Raw genomic sequence first — 20,557 nt, 5'->3', positions numbered from 1 at the left:
GCAGGCTGCTTAAATGAAGGTTTGGTGGCCGATAGGATTCAGTTCCTTGGCACTTGCTATCTTCTCTTATCTTGCCCTTTATCCTGCTTTTCTTTCTTTTCCTTCCAAGTGTAGTCAAGAACTGTTTTCATTTGTGTGCTGGGTATGCAAAACATTGCAGACTAACGACTCCTTTTGCATAAACAAGATTGGTTGCCCAGGCATATGCTCATGGTGACTGGTCTAACCTGCTTCTGAACTAATGGGTGATCTGAATTTAGCATCTTGGCCTAGGGAGTGGAACTGAAGGTCACAGCTGGAGCTGGGCCTCACGTAGTCTCCCTCATGTGTAGGCAGAAAATGCTGTCTTCTCTGTGGGTGAGGAAAGGTTGCCTATTTGCAAGAAACTATTTTCTCAAACATTCTTTCAAAGTGCCTAAAATTCCACGAGTAGAATTACACCTTCTTTGCACAACAGAGCTGAAAGGCTGTTGAAGCAGTACATTCCAGCAATCTTTTGCTCAGATTGTTGTGCCTTTGGAGTAACTGTGATCCTTGGTGAAATGTGAATGGAGTCAGGGAAGGGATGCATGTGAAGCCCTTAGTGGCTGGATTAACCAACTGTTGTCATCAGCTCCTTCGGTCAATTTGGTCTATTAGCTGAGCTCAGTGCTCCTAATGGGGAACAGAGGAACCTGGATCCAAGCTGGATAAGCTTTGCGGAGACAGTGAACAGGAAATAGCCTGAGTACTTGAGTACTATCATGGGCTGTAGACATAGGCAAGGGACCATGGTGGAATCCTGAAGATGAGGAGCGGCTCTTGAAGGGCACCCGCGAAGGAAACCTAAGTAAGGAAAGAGGCCCAGAGACTTTCCCTCCCATTCCCCAGGGTTGTCTTGTGCTGGCTTGGGTGCAAAAAGGAATAATATACTTTCCTGGTGCCCCTTATCCTGCCCCACCTCTGGAACTAGAGAACCAAATAACTTGATAACCGCATGTAACTTGTGTGGTCCCTCCACCAGCTTAAGGTAAAAACTATGGTCAAATTTTTTCCCCATTAATTGCTTGAGCTCTACAAGATTTTATCAGCAGGAAGTTCAATCTGGCCCTCTGGAGGCCTTCCCCCATGTCACAGGAGTGCTCAAAACCTACAGGGACTAGACTAGCTCCTTTCCAACAAAGGCACTGTTGAGTCCCAGTCTTGCTCCATCTTACTGTTCAGAGTCCCAGCAGCCACAAACACATGACCCCCAAATCCAAGATTTCATTCACACTCCTGAGCTCCAGCAAGTTTCACCAGGAGGAGGGTCCAGAGGGGCTTCTAGGTCCTCAGCTCCAGAGTTAAGCCTGGCCACCAGTCCAAGGCCCCCTTCCTACACCACTGGGGGCTCAGGGGTTCTTTCCTTCTGACAAGTGGGGCTCACTGGGGATGGTCATCTTAGCAGCCAGATAACTTTGAACCTCACAAGGAAAGTGACTGGGCCTTCTTCCATTTGTGCCCTGGGGCTCCTTTGTCAAAGTCCCACTCCTCCCAAATATGTTGCCTTTTTCTTCAGCTCTGCATCCCGTTTGATGTTGGGAGAGGCGGCCTTTGTTGGGCCACAAAAGGCCCTGTTTTGTTCTCCCAGGTGCTATTTACATCTGATAAACTCAAGTGGTGGACAGAACAGACAGGGCCTCTTCCAAGGTGACTTGCTAAGTCCTCCCCTAAGGACGAAAGAGAGAAGCTTCCTGCCCCTGTTACACATGGCCTCCTCCCAGTAAGTATCCCAGAAAGGAAGTGACTTCAGTGACCATTAGTCAGGGACTTTTATACTATGCCACTGGGTTCCTCAGAAACGACCTCTGTGTGGGGCAAGACAGGGAGAGGGAGACCAAGAGAAAGTGCCCTCACACACACGAGCACCCCCTCAATACACATACACACATGCACACACACGCACGTGCATAGTTATCAGCCCCGTGCAACCTTACCTGCCCTTCTTGCCTCCAGTTAACCACTACCAGCTCCTCACCAAAGGCTTCATGCAGCCTTTGGGTAACTTTTCCTCTGATTAAAGAACCCTGCAGCTAAAATACGGTTTTTGTTTTGTTTTGCTTTGTTTTTTATTTAGAGACAGGGTCTTGCTTTGTCATCCAGGCTGGAGTGTAGTGGTGTAATCACAGCTTACTACAGCTTTGAACTTCTGGGCTCAAGTGATCCTCCCACCTCAGCCTCCCAAGTAGCTGGAACTACAAGTGTGCACCACTGTGCCCGGCTAATTTTTTCTTAAGTTATTTTGTTGTTGTTATATAGACAGGAGTCTGCTCAGGCTGGTCTCGAACTCCTGGGCTAAAGCAATCCTCTGCCTTGGCCTCCCAAAGGGTTGGGATTACAGGCACGAACTACTGCACCTGGCCAAATATGTTTTTTGAAAAAAAATCTCCAGGCCAACCACAATGAGATACCACTTCACACCCATTATGACAGATATAACTTTTTGTTAAAAGGAAAATTACATGTGTTGGCAAGGATGTAGGAAAATTGGAACCCTAATGCACTGCTCGTAGAAATGTAAAATGGTGTAACCACGTGGAAAACAGTTTGGTCGTTCCTTAAGAAGTGAAACACTGAGCTACCAAATTGATCCAGCAATTTCCCTTCTAGGTCTATATCACCCAAAATGGAAAGCAGAGACTTAAGCAGATACTTATATACCAATGTTCACAGCAGGATTATTCTCAATAGCCAAAAAGTGGAAATAACCCAATTTTCCATCAACAGATGAATGGCTAAACAAAATGTATACCCATAAGGTGAAATATTGTTCAACCTTTAAAAAGGAATGCAGCACTGACACATGTACAACATGGATGAATCCTGAAAACATTATGCTAAGTGAAAGAAGCCAGATACACACAAAAAACAAGTATTGTACGATCCCACTTATATGAGGTACCTAGAAAAGGAAATTCATAGACAGAAAGCAGAATAAGAGGATTATCAGGGGTAGGAGGAAGGGGAATGGGGAGTTAATGTTTAATAATTACAGAGTTTCTGTTTGGGATGATGAAAAGCTTTGGAAATGGGCTGGGTGCAGTGGCTTACACCTGTAATCCCAGCACTTTGGGAGGCTGAGGAGGTTGGATCACCTGGAGTCAGGAGTTCAAGACCAGCCTGACCAACATGGTGAAACCCATCTCTACAAAAATACAAAAAAATTAGAGGGGCATGATGGCGGGTGCCTGTAATTCCAGCTACTCAGGAGGCTGAGGCAGAAGAATTGCTTGAACCTGGGAGGCAGAGGTTGCAGTGAGCCAAGGTCATGCCATTGCACTCCAGCCTGGGCAACAGAACAAGACTCCGTCTCAAAAAAAAAAAAAGCTTTGGAAATGGATAGCGGAGCACAACATTGTGTATGTACTTAATGACACTGCATTGTACATCATCGTACATCTAAAATAGTTAAAATTGTAATTTTTATATTCTGCATGTACTTTTATCACATACACAAAACACCCATGCCACCTTTCTCTGCCTCAAGCAGAGGGAAAGCTTTCCATGGAGCTTTCTCCCTCCTTGGCCGAGCAGTTAGATGGGACGAGAGACACGGGAGCATCCAGCCAGCACCTGCACACAGGAGCAGTCTCTTCCACTTCATCTGCCTGCAGACTATCCTGCCCAGACAAGCCCTTAGGGTTTACAGAGTCCACCTCTTCATTGTACAGACGGGAGTGTGATCTGCCCAAAGTCATATACTTTCGTGACTCACTGCCCCAAGCTCTCTCTCTCCTGGCCTGGTATGATGGGAACAGACAACTTTGGGGATAGGCAGGGTTTCTCTGGGAGGTGATGACATATGACCTCTGGCCTCTGAAGACTCCTCAACTGGGCTAGGGTGGGGACCAGGATACTGAAAGGTAGGATGGTCTCACACCCAGATGAAGACATAGCCACCTCCACCTAGATGTGATGGGGACACCCCACCTACTCCCCAATCATTTCCTTAGTCCCATTCCTCCCTCCCATCCTGCCCTGTCCTCCCATGTGACATCACTCCTCTGGCCTGTGTCCCCAGAAGACTCCATAGGGTAGAGAACGACAAGATAGGACAAACTGATAGGCCTGGATGTAGGGTGCTCAGATTAGTTTATCTGTTCAGCAAACTGTCCTTTGCAGGAAAAGTCTGCCCCTGGTGCTGCTGAGCATTGACTTGGAGGGCAGGCATGTCTGAGCCCTGAGGTCAGGAGAAAACTTCCTACTACTCCAGGTGCTTTTCCAGGTCTAGAATTCCCTGGCCAAGGGACAGAGCTTCAAATCTTTTCCCAGCAAAGTGAGAAAGATGTCATGTCCACAATGTCTGAATTAACAAAGGCAGCTGGGAGCCAGGAGGGAGAGATCAACAGAAAACAGTTAAGATGGATCAGTGCAGGGACAGAGGATAGTACAGATGGCAGGTTGGATAAAGGTCCTGAGCCTGCCTGGGATGGGGGATCTGGGAGAGCTTCCTGACACAGGGAACTCCTAATCTGAATTCTAGGTAATCTATAGGAGTTAGGCAGGCCCAAAAGATGGGAGCGGAGGAAGGTCTAGTCAGTGGGGTGGTTCTGGCATTGACTGGGGGCCCTGTTCCCTGAGACCCCAGTGTGAGCTGGGATGGGGGAGGGGGTTATAGGAGAAGGTTGCTCTAGGTTCCTGGCAGCGCTATGGGGTAGGAGCGTGGATGGCTGACAGTGAATCTTAGAGGAGAATCCCACACAGGTGAGGGCTGGGTTCCCTGATCCCCCACTATCCTGGGAGGAGCCCTCCTGGCCTGGGGAGGTAGGTCTCAGCTGACAGCCTGGCTGGGTGTAAGTACTCTCTTTGGCCTGGTGGCTTTCTTCCTGATGACCTTCAATCCCACTCAGGCCACCCCCTTTACATCTGCCTGACACCCGCCCTCCCGGAGGCTCTACTTTTCAACCCAGGAGCCCCCAGCAGCACTGGGCCTCAGTGGGGATGGTGTGGGGGTGTGGGGTGGGCAGGGGTGGCTGTGAGAGGGCAGCTCAATCACAATTTGGAATCCTAGCATGTGAGAGCCAGAAGGGACCATAGGGATAGTCTAACTCAAACTTCCCATTTTACAAATGAATAAACTGAGATCTAGAACAAGACAAAGATAGGGAATTGTCCATGGCTATTCAGTGAGTTAGAAGCAGAGACAAAATTAGAACCCAGGCCTCTGATCCCAACTGAGATCCTTCTTTCTCTACCCAGGATCTTACAGGAAGGAAATAAGCATTTTAGCTAGAGCAATGAGTCTCAAACTTGATTAAGTCAGTTCAAGACACTGCATTGATGCTAAATGTGGTTCCCTTAGATTCTTTGGAACTAGTCTGCTGATAAATCCTGATATGGACACTGACGCTTAGAGCAGCCTCTTTCATAAGATGCTGCGCATTCCAGTCAAACCAGAATATTTTCATATTAGCGTGTTTAGGTTATCATTAAAGTGAATGTACAAAACTTAAAAAATTCAGGTAGCATATCTGCAGACATCCATGAATAAGGCTGGAAACTCACGAAACTGAAGAGCCCAGTTTGAGAAATCCTGGGCTGAAAGGCCAGTCAATCCTGGGGAGTGAGTGGGACAGATTGGGTTTAAGCTGCAGTGTCAATTGTGACGGGGCCTAGTGTGGGGCTGGACTCCTGCCCTCTGCCCACCCCATGCCCCAGCCCTCTTCCTCTGATAGGCAGGCCTGGGAGCATCTTTCCTGTGGTTTCAACCATCTGGGAATCTGCAGGTCGCAGATAGCTCAGAGCCAACTTGGGCTGGACCTGCCCCTCTGGACCTTGAATCTTTATCTGTAATATGATAGTGTGGATTTGCCTGGAGGGATTGGAAGGGATAGGATGGGTAGAAGGAGACAGGGACAGAGCTGTCAGTGCAAACTGGGCTTTTTTTTTCTGGTAGTTGATAAGTCAGCAGCTGAAAAGATAATCTTACCTTGTATTCCACTTCTGAGATGTTACCTTTCAGAAATCATGCTAAAGGAAAAGGCATGGCTCTAGAAAGGACTGATAATCATAACTTAGTTATACCCAGAGCTGGTCCCCTAGCTAGGCAGCTTACATTTTTGTTCATAGATAATCAGCTGGTCCTTGTGGCAATCCTGGGAGATGGGGACCCTCTGAGCTCCCTCAGGCCCATACTTCCTCTTCTTCCAAAGTGATCTCAAGGTGTTATCACTGTCTGTGTTCCCATCTTCCCACCATCCCCCCCCCACCCAACAGATCTGAGCCCCTCCAGGGTTGCCTCCTTTCTATTCTGTATCCTTAGGGCCCAGCAGCTCACATGGACCATGGAAAGCACAGAAAAAACTGGCTGAATGAATCAAGAGATCAAGTGCTCTCCCTGAGGCCCTGTAACAGCTCTGCATCTGACTGCCCAGAAGGAAGCAGAAGTGAGTGACAAGTTGGGGGAACCAGAGCTTGCACATCATAGGCCTAAGCACTAGCCTCTGGGGAAAGGCAAGGCCAGCTGACCTTGGTGAAGTTAGGACCAGGGCCAAGGCCACCTCTTCTGGTTCACCCTCTGCTGGCCTCCCAGCTTCTTTGGCTCAGCAACACCCAGGATTCCAGGCATGTTTGCCTCTGGCCTTCTAAAAATACCCAGGCCACCCAGCACCTCCCAGATGTCTGAGCGCTGAGTCTGTGATTTCCCTGCTGGTAACGGGACAGCCCCGGGGTGGGCAGGCGGGGGTGACTCAAGCAGCTCGAGCCACTTCCTCTGCCTCCCATCCCCTAGCCTACCAGAAGCTGGACCCAGCCCTGCCTCCTAATCCTTGCAAGGCAAAGGAGGGTAGAGACTTGACCGTTTGAACTAGCAGACCTCAGAGATTGTTGACTCCAGTCTCTTCTTGGGACAGATGGGAGATCTGAAGTCTAAGGATTGCTCATGGCACTTGTGCCATTAAGGTCCTCCTCACCCCACTCCCCAGCACTGTGCTCATGCCTGCTACTGTCTCACTTCCCACATGCTACTTGGAGTCTAGGTCTTGGAGCCCAACCTGACTTCCTCCATGCAGCTGAAAGCTCCTGACAGCAGTGATGGGGAGGATCCCTGTGGTCTCCATGGTGCCTGGAAGAGTGTCCAATCCAGAGCACACCATCAGTAAATGTAGATTGGACTGAACAATGTAGTGGCAGCTGGGGCAATGGGTGGAGCACTGGGCTGGAGGACAAAGCCTCTGAATTCTATCCAGCCCAGGGTCAGCCACTGTGATACTATGCATCCTCTTCAATTGCCCTGGACAAACCTGTTTCTCCTGGGCTGGATAAGATGGTGTCTAAGGACTGAGCCAGCTCTGCTGACTTGAAGCTGCAAGCTAATGCCCTGCTGGATATTCCTGTCCTTTCTCTGCTCCACTGTATGTCTGGGAGAGATGGCACAACCTGTAGGTTCCATCAGCTCCAGGTTCTCAGCTTCTGCTCCTCCCTCCGTGCTTCTGAACATTCCACCTCTGGTCCTAGTCCCTGAGGCCCAGCTCTTCCAATGGTGCCACTTCCACCTCTGCTGCTGGGTACCCAGGGGTGAATGCATACCTACCTCGCTCACTAACCATGTGACTTTGGGTAAGGCATTGCCCTTTTCTGGGCTTCAGTTTTATCATATCTAAAATGGAATAATAAGGCCTACCTTAAAGGAGTGCTATGAGGATGTAGGAGATTCCATAGCTCAGATGTCAGGTTATATATCACCTCCTGCAGAAAGTCTCCCCTGTCCTCCCAAGGATGGCTCAGATAGCATTTGTTGCTGGTTCTTCAGTTCTGACCTTCCCATGTTCATACTATGTGGTCATTGGCTCTCTATGTATCCATCTCCCACCAAGCTGTGGGCTCCTCAAGGCCAGGAGTCTCCAGGACCCAGTACAGGACCTTTACAGATGAAGTGCCTGGGAACGTTTTTTGACAGACACAGTGGGTGAAAGAGCACTTGATCTCTTGATTCATTCAGCCAGTTCTTTCTGTGCTTTCCGTGGTCCAGGTGAGCTGCTGGGCCCTAAGGATACAGAATAGAAAGGAGGCAACCCTGGAGGGACTCAGATCTGTTGGGTGGGGGGGATGGTGGGAAGATGGGAACACAGACAGTGAAAGAAAGGCAAGGGGTTGTGCAGAAGTCTGGGAGTCTGAGTAAGAAGTGGCCTGACTGACAGGGCAAGTTCTGGTAGTAGGAATATTGACAGCTACTTGGAGCTCTTCCCCCATTTCCCTGTTTGGTGAATTCATCCTTCAAGATCCCAGGAGAGCATCTCCTTCCCTGAGAAACCGGATCACTCTCCCCTCTACCACATTACACACTCCACTGTAGGGGTTCTTTACACACCTGTCTCCCTTCTCAGATGTGAGTTCCCTGAAGGCAAGACCCCGTTGGATCTCACAGCACCAAGCACTGGATCTGGCACGAGTTAGTCAAGGTTTTGGAGCAGAAGAATGGATGGAGGAAATCATTTCTGAATCAAACTTGGAGTTGAACTGCCTGATCTTTAATGCCCTTTCCAGCCTTAGGGATGATAATGAATTACCAAAGTGAGAAAAATGGAGGGGCAAGCTGTTGTCGTCCTTCCAGAGGCACCCTCCAAGTGTGTGTGGGTGAAATGTGAGCTGGAGAGAGGATTGACAAACAGCAGTGAAAACATATTCCTGGACCCCATTCTTTTTTTTTGTTGTTGTTTGTTTGTTTTTTTGAGATGGAATTTGCCTCTTGTCATCCAGGCTGAAGTGCAATAGCACAATCTTGGCTCACTGCAACCTCCGCCTCCCAGGTTCAAGCGATTCTCCTGCCTCAGCCTCCCAAGTAGCTGGGATTACAGGCACACACCACCACGCCCAGCTAATTTTTGTATTTTTAGTAGTGATGGGGTTTCACCATGTTGGCCAGGCTGGTCTCGAACTCCTGACCTCAGGTGATCCACCTGCCTCAGCCTCCCAAAGTGCTGGGATTACAGGCATGAGCCACTGTGCCTGGCCTGAACCCCATTTTTATGTCTGGATTTTTCTCTCTGTTGAAGAATTGCTGCAGAAACCAGATTCTAAGTATAAAAGGCCTCTAGATATCTAAGATGATCCCCAGAACCTTGATGTGAATCCATTTACTCATACTTTACATTCTCACTTTACACTTTGAGCATGAAGCCCATGGTGATCTGGTTGTAAAAGGTTTAAAGGTTAATTGGCAGCCAATGTTGGGGGTGAGAAGTTGCTGCTGCAGGCAGGCAGGTATTCACCAAGGCAGCAGAGAGAGGAGGCATCTGCCAAGCTGGTAGAAAGGAAATAGAAAAAGAAAACAGGCCGAGAGCGGAGGCTCAGGCCTGTAACCCCAGCACTATGGGAGGCCAAGGCAGGCGGATTGCTTGGTTGCAGTGAGCCAAGATCGTGCCACTACACTCCAGCCTGGGTGACAGGGCAAGACTCCATCTAAAAAAATAAAAAAATAAATAAAATAAAAATACAAAAATTATCCAGGTGTGGTTGTGCATGCTGTCGTCCCAGCTACTAGGGGCACTGAGGCAGGGGAATTGCTTGAACCTAGGAGGTGGAAGTTGCATTAAGCTGAGGTCACACCCCTACACTCCAGGCTGGGTGACAGAGTGAGACTCCGTCAAAGAAAAGAAAAGAGAAGAGAAAAGAAAGAAAATGGGCAAAAGCAACTAAAGGTACCATAGATCAAAATCTTTAAGTTCAGCATTGGGTACATCACTGCATATCTGCTCTGGGCAAATCCCTTTCTGGGCCTCAGTCTCCCCATCTGTAAAATGAACAGGTTATACCAAGGGCTCTGAGGGCTTATGATTCTCCAGGAGTTTCCTTATGTGAGGCCTTTCTGTCCCCAACCATACAGGTCAGATGAGGTGTCATCAAGGTCAAGACTCCAGTTTCTAGGGTTTTTGGGTAATCAGGCTTTCCTGCCACAAACTTTCCTGCCACAAACCTCCCGCTAGGCTCCTTAGGGGGAGTTCACTACTGCGGCTGTCTGGGCTGAGCCCCCACGGAGAAACAAAACTCTCCAGGGTCTGGTGCAGAGGCTGTGGCCCAAGGTCTGCTTGCTGCCTAAGGAAGATGTGAAAAGGAAGCCTGGCTCTGGGTGAAACGGAAGTGTCTGAGGTCTGACAGTTGCTGTCATCATGGTCTCTGCAGCCAGGAGGGAAGTAAAACTGTCTGGGCATCTGGTAGTTTCTACCCTGAGAGTCCATAGGACAGTGACAAGTTGGGCCTGGTGCAGGCCTGTTCTCTGGTCCAGAGTCCCAGCCTCTGGAGAGAGGCTGGCCCAAAGATTTGGAGGGAGGGCAAAGAAGAATACTCTGAAGCTGGTTCATGACCTTAGGCAAATCTCTGTGCCTCTTTGGGTCCAGTTTCTCCATTTGCGAAAATGGAGTTTGGGCTAAATTTGCCTGTGCAATAAGGGTTTCTGGAATGGTGGGCACTGGGGATACAGAGACAATTTGGTTACAAGGAACCTTGATTGTTACCTTGCTGGCAAGGGACTCACAGCCTGGTGGGACATAGTTACAGAATCATTGGTTAATTGTGATTATCAATGCATGTACAGGTGCCGAAAAGCTGTGGACATAGAGCACTAATTCAGCATTCATCCAGAGATCCAGGGAAGGTTAAGCAACTTGCCCAAGGTCATATAGATATTAAGTGGTCCATCTGGGGCCAGAGTCTTGAAAGGAAGGGGAATTCAGAAGAGGACATGGCTAAATAGAAGTCTGGAAGTCTGCTTGTGCTTGCTGCTATCATCAAGATCTGAACAAAGTTATGGAGACCCAGAGGAGGGGAGATTAATTCTGACTTAGGAGAAGGAGGAAGACTTCACAGAAGCAGGGTTTTGAGCTGGGGTTTAAAGGGCAAATATGAGTTTATCAAGTAGAGAAAAGGGAGAAGGGTGTTAAAAGCTGAGGGAACAGCATATTCAGATTGTGTGATGTTGCTAAAAAAGCCTGATGAGTTGCTGGAAAAGTTGTCTGTGTTTTGTGCGTGTGTATATATATGCGGTATGTTAGGAACAAAGAGTACCTAAAATGAGAGTACTGAGAGATGAGGTTGCATAGGCTGGCTGGAATCACACAGTGAAGGGCCTTGAATGTGTTTGGAGGGCAGCGGGCAGCCATAAAAGGGTCTTAAGCCACGGATGCATGGTCAAAATAGCCTATTAGCAGGCTTGCTCGGGCTGCTAGGAGGTCAGAGGACCAAAGTACAGGGCTGGGGCCAGGCAGAAACAACTGTAAAGAGGCAGTGGCAGAGCATTGAGGGTGTCAGGTGTCAGGCCTAGCCCCTGTCAAGAAGTAGAAACTTTTCAAGAGACTACATAGGTGTGGAGGAAACAAGAATTGAAACCTGAGCCCTGCTGTGGCTGTGGTCTGGGCAGGTGTGGTAAGCAGGGGAAGTGAAAGGGTTGGGGTGACTTCCAGTTGAAGGAGGGGGATGGCTTGTGGGGGATGCTAGGGGCCTGTCCTCAGGCTGGAGACCTGTTCCAGGACGGGGCAGGGTAAGGGGCTATGCCTGACCAAGCCCCTGCCTCTTGCTCCTGCCCTCAGAGATCCCACTTCCTTCTGCTAGGCCTTAACTCTTTCTCCTGAGATATTCCTTCCCTACTCCCCACCCCTCCCAATGTCCCATCCCACCCTTTCTAGTATCCCATGGTTCCTATCCAGGTCCTGTAGGCCCTCCAGCGAGGCTGCCCTGAGCAGCTCAAGTTCCTTGGCTTCCCCTACACCGACCTGCACTGTTCATGCTGCCTGAGCAGTGGTCTGACCATGTTTTGCCTTGAGGCCTGTTTTGTTCTGTAGTGTTGGTTCACTAAACTAGTCACTGTTACTTCACTGTCACCTCACTGCAGGTGCAGGTGCCCCTGTCTCATCTGACTCTGCCCACAAGAGCTCTTGATAAGTCAGAATCAGACCCTCATGTGCCCAGAGAAGCTAGCATTGAGTATGCCTGGCCCAAAGCATGAACATGGGGAGGGGCTGTTCATGGGCTGTGCTGGTGAGTTCTTTGTTCTGGGGCAAATCTTGACATGACTGTGTCTGTTTTTTTCATTTGTTCGTTTGTTTGTTTTTTTGAGACAGAGTCTTGCCTCATTGCCCAAGCTGGAGTGCAGGGGCACCATCACAGCTCACTGCAGTCTGGAGCTCCTGGGCTAAAATGATCCTCTCACCTTAGCCTTGTGAGTAGCTGGGGCCACGGGCATGTGCTGCCACGCTTGGCTAATTTTTTATTTTTTGTAGGGGTTATGAACCATAAGGGGTGAATTGCTTCCTGCTGGTCCACAAATACCTGACCCTCCACCTGGATCTGCCCATTCAGATCAATCATCTCCAGGTGCAGGGTCAGGTATATGGGGACCAGCAGGAAGCAATTCACCCCTAATGGTCCAGAAGAAGAGACTTTAATGAGGGGACTACTGTACCGAGGCGTGGGCAGGGTAAGAGAACAAACAAAAGGACGCTGAGGCACCCACCCAGAGGCTGGCAACAGTGGAAAAGTCTTACGGCCCAGCACTCAAAGGGGTCAGAAATCATGTCCAGACCCAAGTGGAAGCCAGTTGGCAAGAAGCCTCATGAGGGAGCCCACAGGGGTCTGCCTCCCGGGGCACAGTGCAGGGTGTGGGTGTGGGTGCAAATGGAGACTAACGGTCTCCAGATATGGCTGAAAGATTCTCACCCAGATGGAATATCTGGAAGATGCCTCTGGCCTTGATGCAGTCACTTCTCTGTGATCGGTGCTGGTTTGGAGAAGGTTTTTCCAGCTGCCCCAGAGAGAACAGGTGAAGCTTTACTTTCAGAGTCATTCGGGTACCATCTAGAAAGCATGTTCTAGTCTTGATGGTGACAGACTAGAGAGTGACAGAGGCACGTGGCCCTCAAGGGTACCAAATTATCCGAACATACTTAGTGACACAGGCCCAGAGAGAGTCAGAGCTGTGCCAAGGGTAAACAGGCCCAGGGCAGAACATAGTAGAACACGGTGGAGGGGAGATGCTGTGAGCTGATGTTGGAGAGGTACACAGCATCCAGATTATGGAGTTAAGGCCACACAGATAGAGAGCAGCAGGGCCAAAGGTCCAACTGGTCAGTCTGAATTGGAACTTGACTTAAGCTCTTAACCAAGACCCTAAGCTGACCCTGTAGAGAAAAGAGAGAAGGGTGTTAAAAGCAGAGGGAATAGCATATTCAGATGCATGAAATTGCTAAAGAGCCTGATGAGTTGCTGGAAAAGTTGTGTGTGTGTTTGTGTGTGTGTACATATGTGCTGTGTCTTTGGAACAAAGGGCACCTAAAATGGTAGGACTGAGAGATGAGGTTGTGTAGGCTGGCTGGAGTCACACAGTGAAGGGCCTTGAATGTCAGGTTAAAAAGCTTGGGCTAAATTTGGAGGGCAGTGGGCAGCCATAAAAGGGTCTTGAGCAGTGGGTGCATGGTCAAAATAGCCTATTAGCAGGCTTGCTTGGAAGCTGATGTGCCTGTTTGTTTGTTTGAGATGTGCAGCTTCTAAATGCACATCTACTTGGAAGCTGAGTGCCCAGTGTGCAGACAGGAAAGGTACTGGAGTTAGTGTGACCAAGTCCAGGGTATCTTGTCTTTCAGGCACACCCCATCCTCTCATTGACCACTCACTCACAAGCCTCCCCCAGGTCACAGGCTCAGCACAGCAGGTGAGGATATAGGCTGAATATTAGCAAAGGACAGGCCTGTGCAGGCCCTTGGGCACATCCTCCCTTAGGTTGCTGACTGGGCCTTGTATTCCATGACCTGGCTGCCCACTCTTAATATTCCACTGCTGTTAAACCTCTGGGTCTACAGACCTTCAAATCCATCCATCCAGTGTGCCTGTTGGGTGCCATAAACAAGATCTCCTCCCAGAAGTCTACGGGGATGGGGACATTGATAGGATGAGTGAGATAGCCAATATTTGTGGAGTGTGATAAAACCATAAAGGACTACTGCTTTTTAAAATTGTGAGCAGAGCCAGGTGCGGTGGCTCACACCTGTAATCCCAGCACTTTGGGAGGTCAAGCTGGGCGAATTGATTGAGTCCAGGTGTTCGAGACCAGCCTGGGCAACGTGGCAAAATCTTGTCTCTATAAAAAACAACAACAACAAAAAAATTAGCTGGGCATGGTGGCATATACCTGAAGTCCCAGTTACTCAGCAGGCTGAGGTGGGAGGACTGATTGAACCCAGGGGGTCAAGGCTACAAGCAAACTGTGATTGCGCCACTGCACTCCAGCCTGGGTGAGAGAGCAAGACCCCATCACAATCAAACAAACAAGAAAGTAAGACGGAAGGAAGGAAGGAAGGGAGGGAAGGAAGGAAGGAAGGGAGGGAAGGAAGGAAGGGAGGGAAGGAAGGAAGGGAGGGAAGGAAGGAAGGAAGGAGGAAATTGTGAGCAGACATTCAAGAGGACCACCCAAGGCTACACCATCTACCTCATTTCACAGGATTCTCTATCCAAGAGAGATGTGGATACAGCCATGTTTCCAAACGTGGCTCAGGCCCATTCAGCTTGTGGTTTTTGCTCTCTCTGTCCCTCCACAGGGAATGCCTGCCTCCCATGCATCAAGGCCCGATTCCAATGCAGCCCTCGTGGGCCCCTCCTTTAGACAGAGGCAGTCTTCCCCGACTTATAACAACCACAGCACTTTGATTTTGTGCTTTGGAATTACTCAGACTCAAACAATCATTAGGGAATTCTATATCTTGCCTCTCCATCTAGATTGAGGGTACCTGTTAATTCAACTTTTCATTCTCACCTCCTAGAATACTACAGGTACAGAAATCATTTGCTCAATTAAATGGCGGCAGCCCAGTTCCCATGAGGAAGGTCTGGGTGACTCTGGTAATTATGATGGAACAGTTAACCTCTAGACACTGGGGCAGGACCATCTGTGTTCAAGTAGCCTACCTCTTACTAATTGTGTGATCTCAGGCAAGTGACTTAGCTCTGTTCTTACAATCAAGATCATTGAGTGTTGTGAGAATTAATGGGTTAACACTGTCAAAGCCCTCAGAGCTGTGCCTGGTACCCCCTAAGCATTCAAGAAATGTCAGCTATTATTATTACAGCTATTATTAGGAGCCAGCCGGGTATGCTTATAAACAATTTCCCACACCCAGCAAAGCTGGAGCAGACACATACACTGGCTTAACCCACAGCCACACTTGGAAATGGGGGAGGGTAGGAAGCTGTAACTCTATTTTAGAGATGAGCAGAGGCTCAGAGAAGTCAGAAGCATTCATTCATTTAACAGGCATTTATGGTGCGATTTCCACATGTCAGGCACTGCCTCTCCTCCCACTTCAAATTTAGTGAATCCTCAGAGCCAGGGCTAGAGGCTAGGGACAGAGGACTATGTATTTTAAACAAGCACCCCCTGGTGATTCTCAGCTTAGGCAAGTTGCAAAGATGATTGGATTGTAAGGTACTAAGGCAAGCATCTTGTCATGTTCCAAGTTTGGACCTGGGTTTTATGGGGGATATCATTTTTTTGGTGGCAGATTAGTTTAGCAGTTAACAGCACAGACCCTGGTTAATTGGGTATACATCTCAGTTTGCCACTGGCTGCATGACCATAGGCATACTTAACCTGTGAATGCCTCATCTGTAAAATGAGGCTAGTAATAAAATGAGGCTAGTAATAGTACCTACCTCAGAGTTGTGAGAATTACATTAGTTTTTTATGCAAAGTGCTTGGAAGGCTGTCTGCCACATAGTAACTATTATAAAGCATGAGCTATTATTATTAATGCACACAGTGTAGACAAGCATCAGACAGAAGGCTGGGGGTGGTAGATTTGACGCTTCTTATCCCACGATTGGCTCTGCCTGTAACGTTGGCAGTGTCTGTCTCTTCAGGGAGGCTCGCCACCTGCTCCCTTCTGCTGGAAGAGCTTTCCTGAGTTGGGGAATTCCCTCCCATGGTGACCGACAGCAGCTCCTAGCATTCTGATGCCATGTGCTCTGCCCACAGCAGCATAGTGAGAATTAGATCACATCTCGGGCCAAGGCTGGACTGGGAGGACAGGCAGGTGTAGGGGTTGGAAGTGTCCACTTAGGAAGGCTGCAAATGGGAGGAGGAGTGCAGACCCTGGGGAGGCTCCTCTCCACACCCTAGGCCAGCTTTGGCTGAGGGTGGTGCCGCAGACAGGGGAAGGGCGGATGCCCACGGAGGACAGGCAGGATGCCAGGGTGTCTGCCAGCCCTCTAGGACACTCATTTTGGCCTGCTGCCCTCAGGCAGGGAGCAAGCAAGTGTATTTTGTTTTGGCATTAACTCAGCAGGCTGTGGGAAAACAGGCAGGCAGGCATCCTGAACAGGGCCTGCTCCCTTCGCAGGCCAGCCCATGGTGGTGACAGAACTGCCACCTCTGCATCCTGCTGTGCCTCTCCCACAACTCTCCTCTGTCTCCCCTGATCCCTGCCTGGCCCTCCTTACCCAGCTCAGCCTGAAGGATCCTTTCCCTGAAAGGGGCTCACAGACTTGGTAGCATCCCGTACCTCCCAGGCTAGGCTCTGCAGAAACTCCCTGGTAGAACCCCTGGTGTTACAGATGAGAAAACCCGGGCTAAGGGAGAAGCAGGGAGTTTCCAGGTCCTCACAATGAGTAAGGAGCAGAACTAGGATTCTAGTGGGGCTCAATCTCCCCCATGGAAATTCCTCTTTTTGTGGTTTATTTTTTAACTTACAAATAAAGCCATAACAAAATGACGGGAAACTGAAGGAAAACTCAACAAAGGAAACACACTTGTGGGCCAGCACAGTTACAGGCACTTTACATAAACATTCCCATTTGATTCCCACTGCAACCCTGCAAAGAGCCATTATCTCTCCTTTATAGACAAGGAAACCTGGCTGAAAAGAGGTTTCAAGACTTGATCAAAAACTTTAAGCTTGGCAGAGGAGAAATCAGTCATCTAACCCAGGTTTGCTTGACCTCAGACCCCTGTAACCTCATCCCTCCACCAAAAGTATTTTACTCATTGGTGCCTAATCACAGTGCAGCTCATGGCGGAAGTTGCCAATCAGCGTTCAATACAGGCGGTCACTCAACCTTCCCTGATGTGTCCCAGGATCAGCAGTTACTTGTTTATGTGGCTCCTCAGCCCTTGCAGATCATTTACCTGTTATTTCATTTAACCTGCACAGCCCTCCAAGAGGAAGACAGGATGGAATTTATTATTCCTATTTTATAGATGTAGAAACCAAGGTTGAGAGGACAGTGATGCGCTAGAGGTCACACTCAGCGAGTACCTGGCAGAGATAGAATTAGCACCATGGTTTCCTGCCTCCTAATGTCACAACCATGTGCCTATCAGCTCCTACCATAGCCCTGGGACTGACTGCTCATTCACCGTACACCCCCACCCCCGCCACCCAAAGTTGTAATATTCCCTGGTAGGGGCAACACTTGACAAGATAATTCCTGGTCCCAGTGCCTGCTTCTTAGGGACTTGCCTCTGGCCTTAGATCTCTGCTACCACCTGGTAGGATCTGGGTCCCTATGACCCTCCTGGCCCTGCATGTTTCACTGCTGTGACCTTGGTCTCTGTATTGAGATTGGGAGCTCCTGGTGGGCAGCTCCTCACCCCAGAGACCTGCTCATGACTAAGCCCAGGATAAGGGCTTGCTGAGTGATACTATGGAATTCAAGGCCTAGTGCCTTGAACAAACTGTGTGTCTTAAGGAGAGCCCCTGGTCTCTTCTGGTGGCCACCAATCTTGATGTCTCATTTACCTGTGCTGGGATTCTGTCCTGAGAGCTGATAGTGGAAGAGACCAGCACACTCTCACATCAGGCTGGCAGGAGGTTGGTGTTGAGGGAATTAGCTCAGGGAGCAAAGGCATGGGTAGGGAAAGGTGACTAGGGGTAGGAAGGAGATGAATGGGGGTGGGGTCCATAGAACACATTGTCTGCCGCAGCATCCCCAGCTGGACTTGGTGGGGCCCAGGCAGGGAATAGCTGGCATCCAGACATGCTGACAAGTATTCCTGAGCAGTCTGTGTCAATGCAGGTGGGGGATAACGACACAGAGGAAGACAGAGTAGAGAGAGCTGATGGACCCCAACTGCAGGAACGGTCAGGGATGCCTTGGTGCAGTGTGGGCAGGGGGACTGGCAGCTACTTTCTCTGAAGAGAGCTTTTGATGGAGTCAAACTGTCCTAGGTGCGTGCTCTGGATTGGGAGTAGTGTGCTACTCATATTCTGGCCATGCTAAAGGGCCACTGTATACTTTGTCTCCCTGCCAGTTTTCCCAGGAGCCCTGGAATATCAGAACAGCTGATCTTCTGATACCCATTCATATACCTGCTCCAGGCCAGTTTTTGATCCTATCTCTGACTTAACCTTAGAATCATATTCCTAATGAAATGGGAGACTGCACTGCAGCATGCTGGAGGGAGAGCACAGCTTCAGAGCCAGGGGCCAGCCCTCCCTTTCCTTCACTAGCTGTGTGACCTTGGGTAGGTCATTTCACTTCTGAGCTGCAGGCTGTGCAATGGGGTTATATGTATTATGAGGAGTTGTTGTGAATGTCGGAAACAATGTAAATAACATGCCTATTTTAATGTCTGGAACATGGAAGAAGCAAAAATAAACGGCAGCTGTTATTAATTTCTTTTCAGAGTGAGATCCCATCTGTGGTCTCCTTGATGGAAGGGAGCCAGAACCTGCTTGCACAGCCCCAGGGACAGGGAGCTCATTCCCTCCAGGGGCAGCTCTGCCTGGAAAAGCTCCTTCCTGAGATGCAGCTAAGACCTGTCCCAGTTTTGTCTCTGGGGCCATAGTGCCTGCTGCTCTGCACCATTTCCCCAAAGAATCTCAAGCGATGCTACTGGCAACACAGCGCTTGCCTGCATTGCAGGAGCAAGGCTCTGGAAGTCCCCAACCCTGTTCAAAATGGTACATTTCAAGTCAGGTTTACATAAGTCACAGAAATCCCTTCCCTGGTGCCCTAGAGTCTGGAACATAATAGATTGTATCCTCCTGGGTCTGCTTATTTTCCTGCGTTAGGAACTCTCCCAATTCCTTTGAACATTCTTCATACAGGAACATTCCTCATTGGACAACTGGGTTATGGTCTGAAGTCTATCATGTCAGGGCAAGTCACTTATCTCCACTGAGCCTCCAGTTCTCCATCAGTAAAAATGAAGAAAATAATACTATCTCATGGGTAAAGATTAGCTTGGAAAAATAATATGAAAGTTTAGGGTTTGGAAGAGACACTTGGTAAGTATTAAAACAATTTTTTAAAATCACAGTTTTGAAATAGGAGTTAGTAGGTAAGCCCATCTGGTATTGCCCTTAGCTCTTTATAACACTTCCAAAGGAAATCATTCCAGAAAGTCAATGCCACTCCTGGCTTCAGAATGATGGCAAATCAGGTAGAGGATGCCCTTCTATATGCATAAACTAAATCCCCAGGGTCTGACTTCTTCTGTGAAGAGCCTCCTAAGTTCTAGGCTCACTCACTTATCTTATTCTTCAGGCCAGCACCAAGGCCCAGAGAAGACCCACTAGATCCATGGTAGAGGCTGGATCCCACGTCTCCCAACATCCAGCACCATTATATCCCAGTGCTCACTTCCTAAGAAGAGAGGTGAAGGGAGGATAATCTGTGGGCCAGACCAGTTGCACCCAAGACTAGGATTCAGCAAATCTTTGTTAAGCACTTGTTATGTGCATGACACTGCATTGGGGCCAAGTACTGTGTTACCCCTCTTCCACTAGCCCAGTGTCGTTCAAGGAATGGTTGGTCTGGAACTCAGTCTTGGCGAAGGCTGATTCTATCTTGCTCATCTCTAGAACCCCAGTGCCTGGCACAGGCTTGGAACAAAGCAGGACTTTAGCAAGTATTTTTTGAATGAATGATGAATCAATAAGCACTTATTTTATAATTTTTTTTGAGACAGAGTCTCGCTCTGTCCCCCAGGCTGGAGTGCAGTGGTGCCATCTCCGCTCACTGCAAGCTCCACCTTCCGGGTTCACGCCATTCTCCTGCCTCAGCCTCCTGAGTAGCTGGGACTACAGGCACCCGCCATCACGTCCGGCTAATTCTTTGTATTTTTAGTAGAGATGGGGTTTCACCGTGTTAGCCAGGATGGTCTCGATCTCTTGACCTTGTGATCTGGCCACCTTGGCCTCCCAAACTGCTGGGATTACAGGCGTGAGCCACCGCGCCCGGCCTCAATAAGCACTTATTAAGCACTACATGCCAGGCCCTGTGGTAGGAGAAATTCTATTTAATACAGCAAGCCTATGAGGCTAGCATTATACCTCCATTTTACAAGTGAGGAAACAAGGCTGAAATAAGTGAATTGACTAGCTCAACGCTTCACAATAAATTGGTGGTGGAGCTGAGACTGGAGTCCAGCCTAGGCTACCTATGGCCTGGGCTCTAGCTGCCACCCCACAGCTATCAGGGCCCTGGGCCTCCATCCACCTGTCCCCTTGCCCCAGGCCTTCCCTGATTTGATTAAGGATTCTGGTGAAGGGCTAACTTTTGAAGCCAGAAATAGCAAGACTAGTCTCCTAGTTCATACACAGCTCTAGATTAATTT

Source organism: Pongo abelii, chromosome 9 (genome assembly GCF_028885655.2).
Source record: "Pongo abelii isolate AG06213 chromosome 9, NHGRI_mPonAbe1-v2.0_pri, whole genome shotgun sequence".
In the NCBI taxonomy this organism is placed as follows: Eukaryota; Metazoa; Chordata; class Mammalia; order Primates; family Hominidae; genus Pongo; species Pongo abelii.
The sequence above is the reverse complement of the archived record's forward strand: the minus strand, read 5'-3'. Positions refer to the sequence as shown.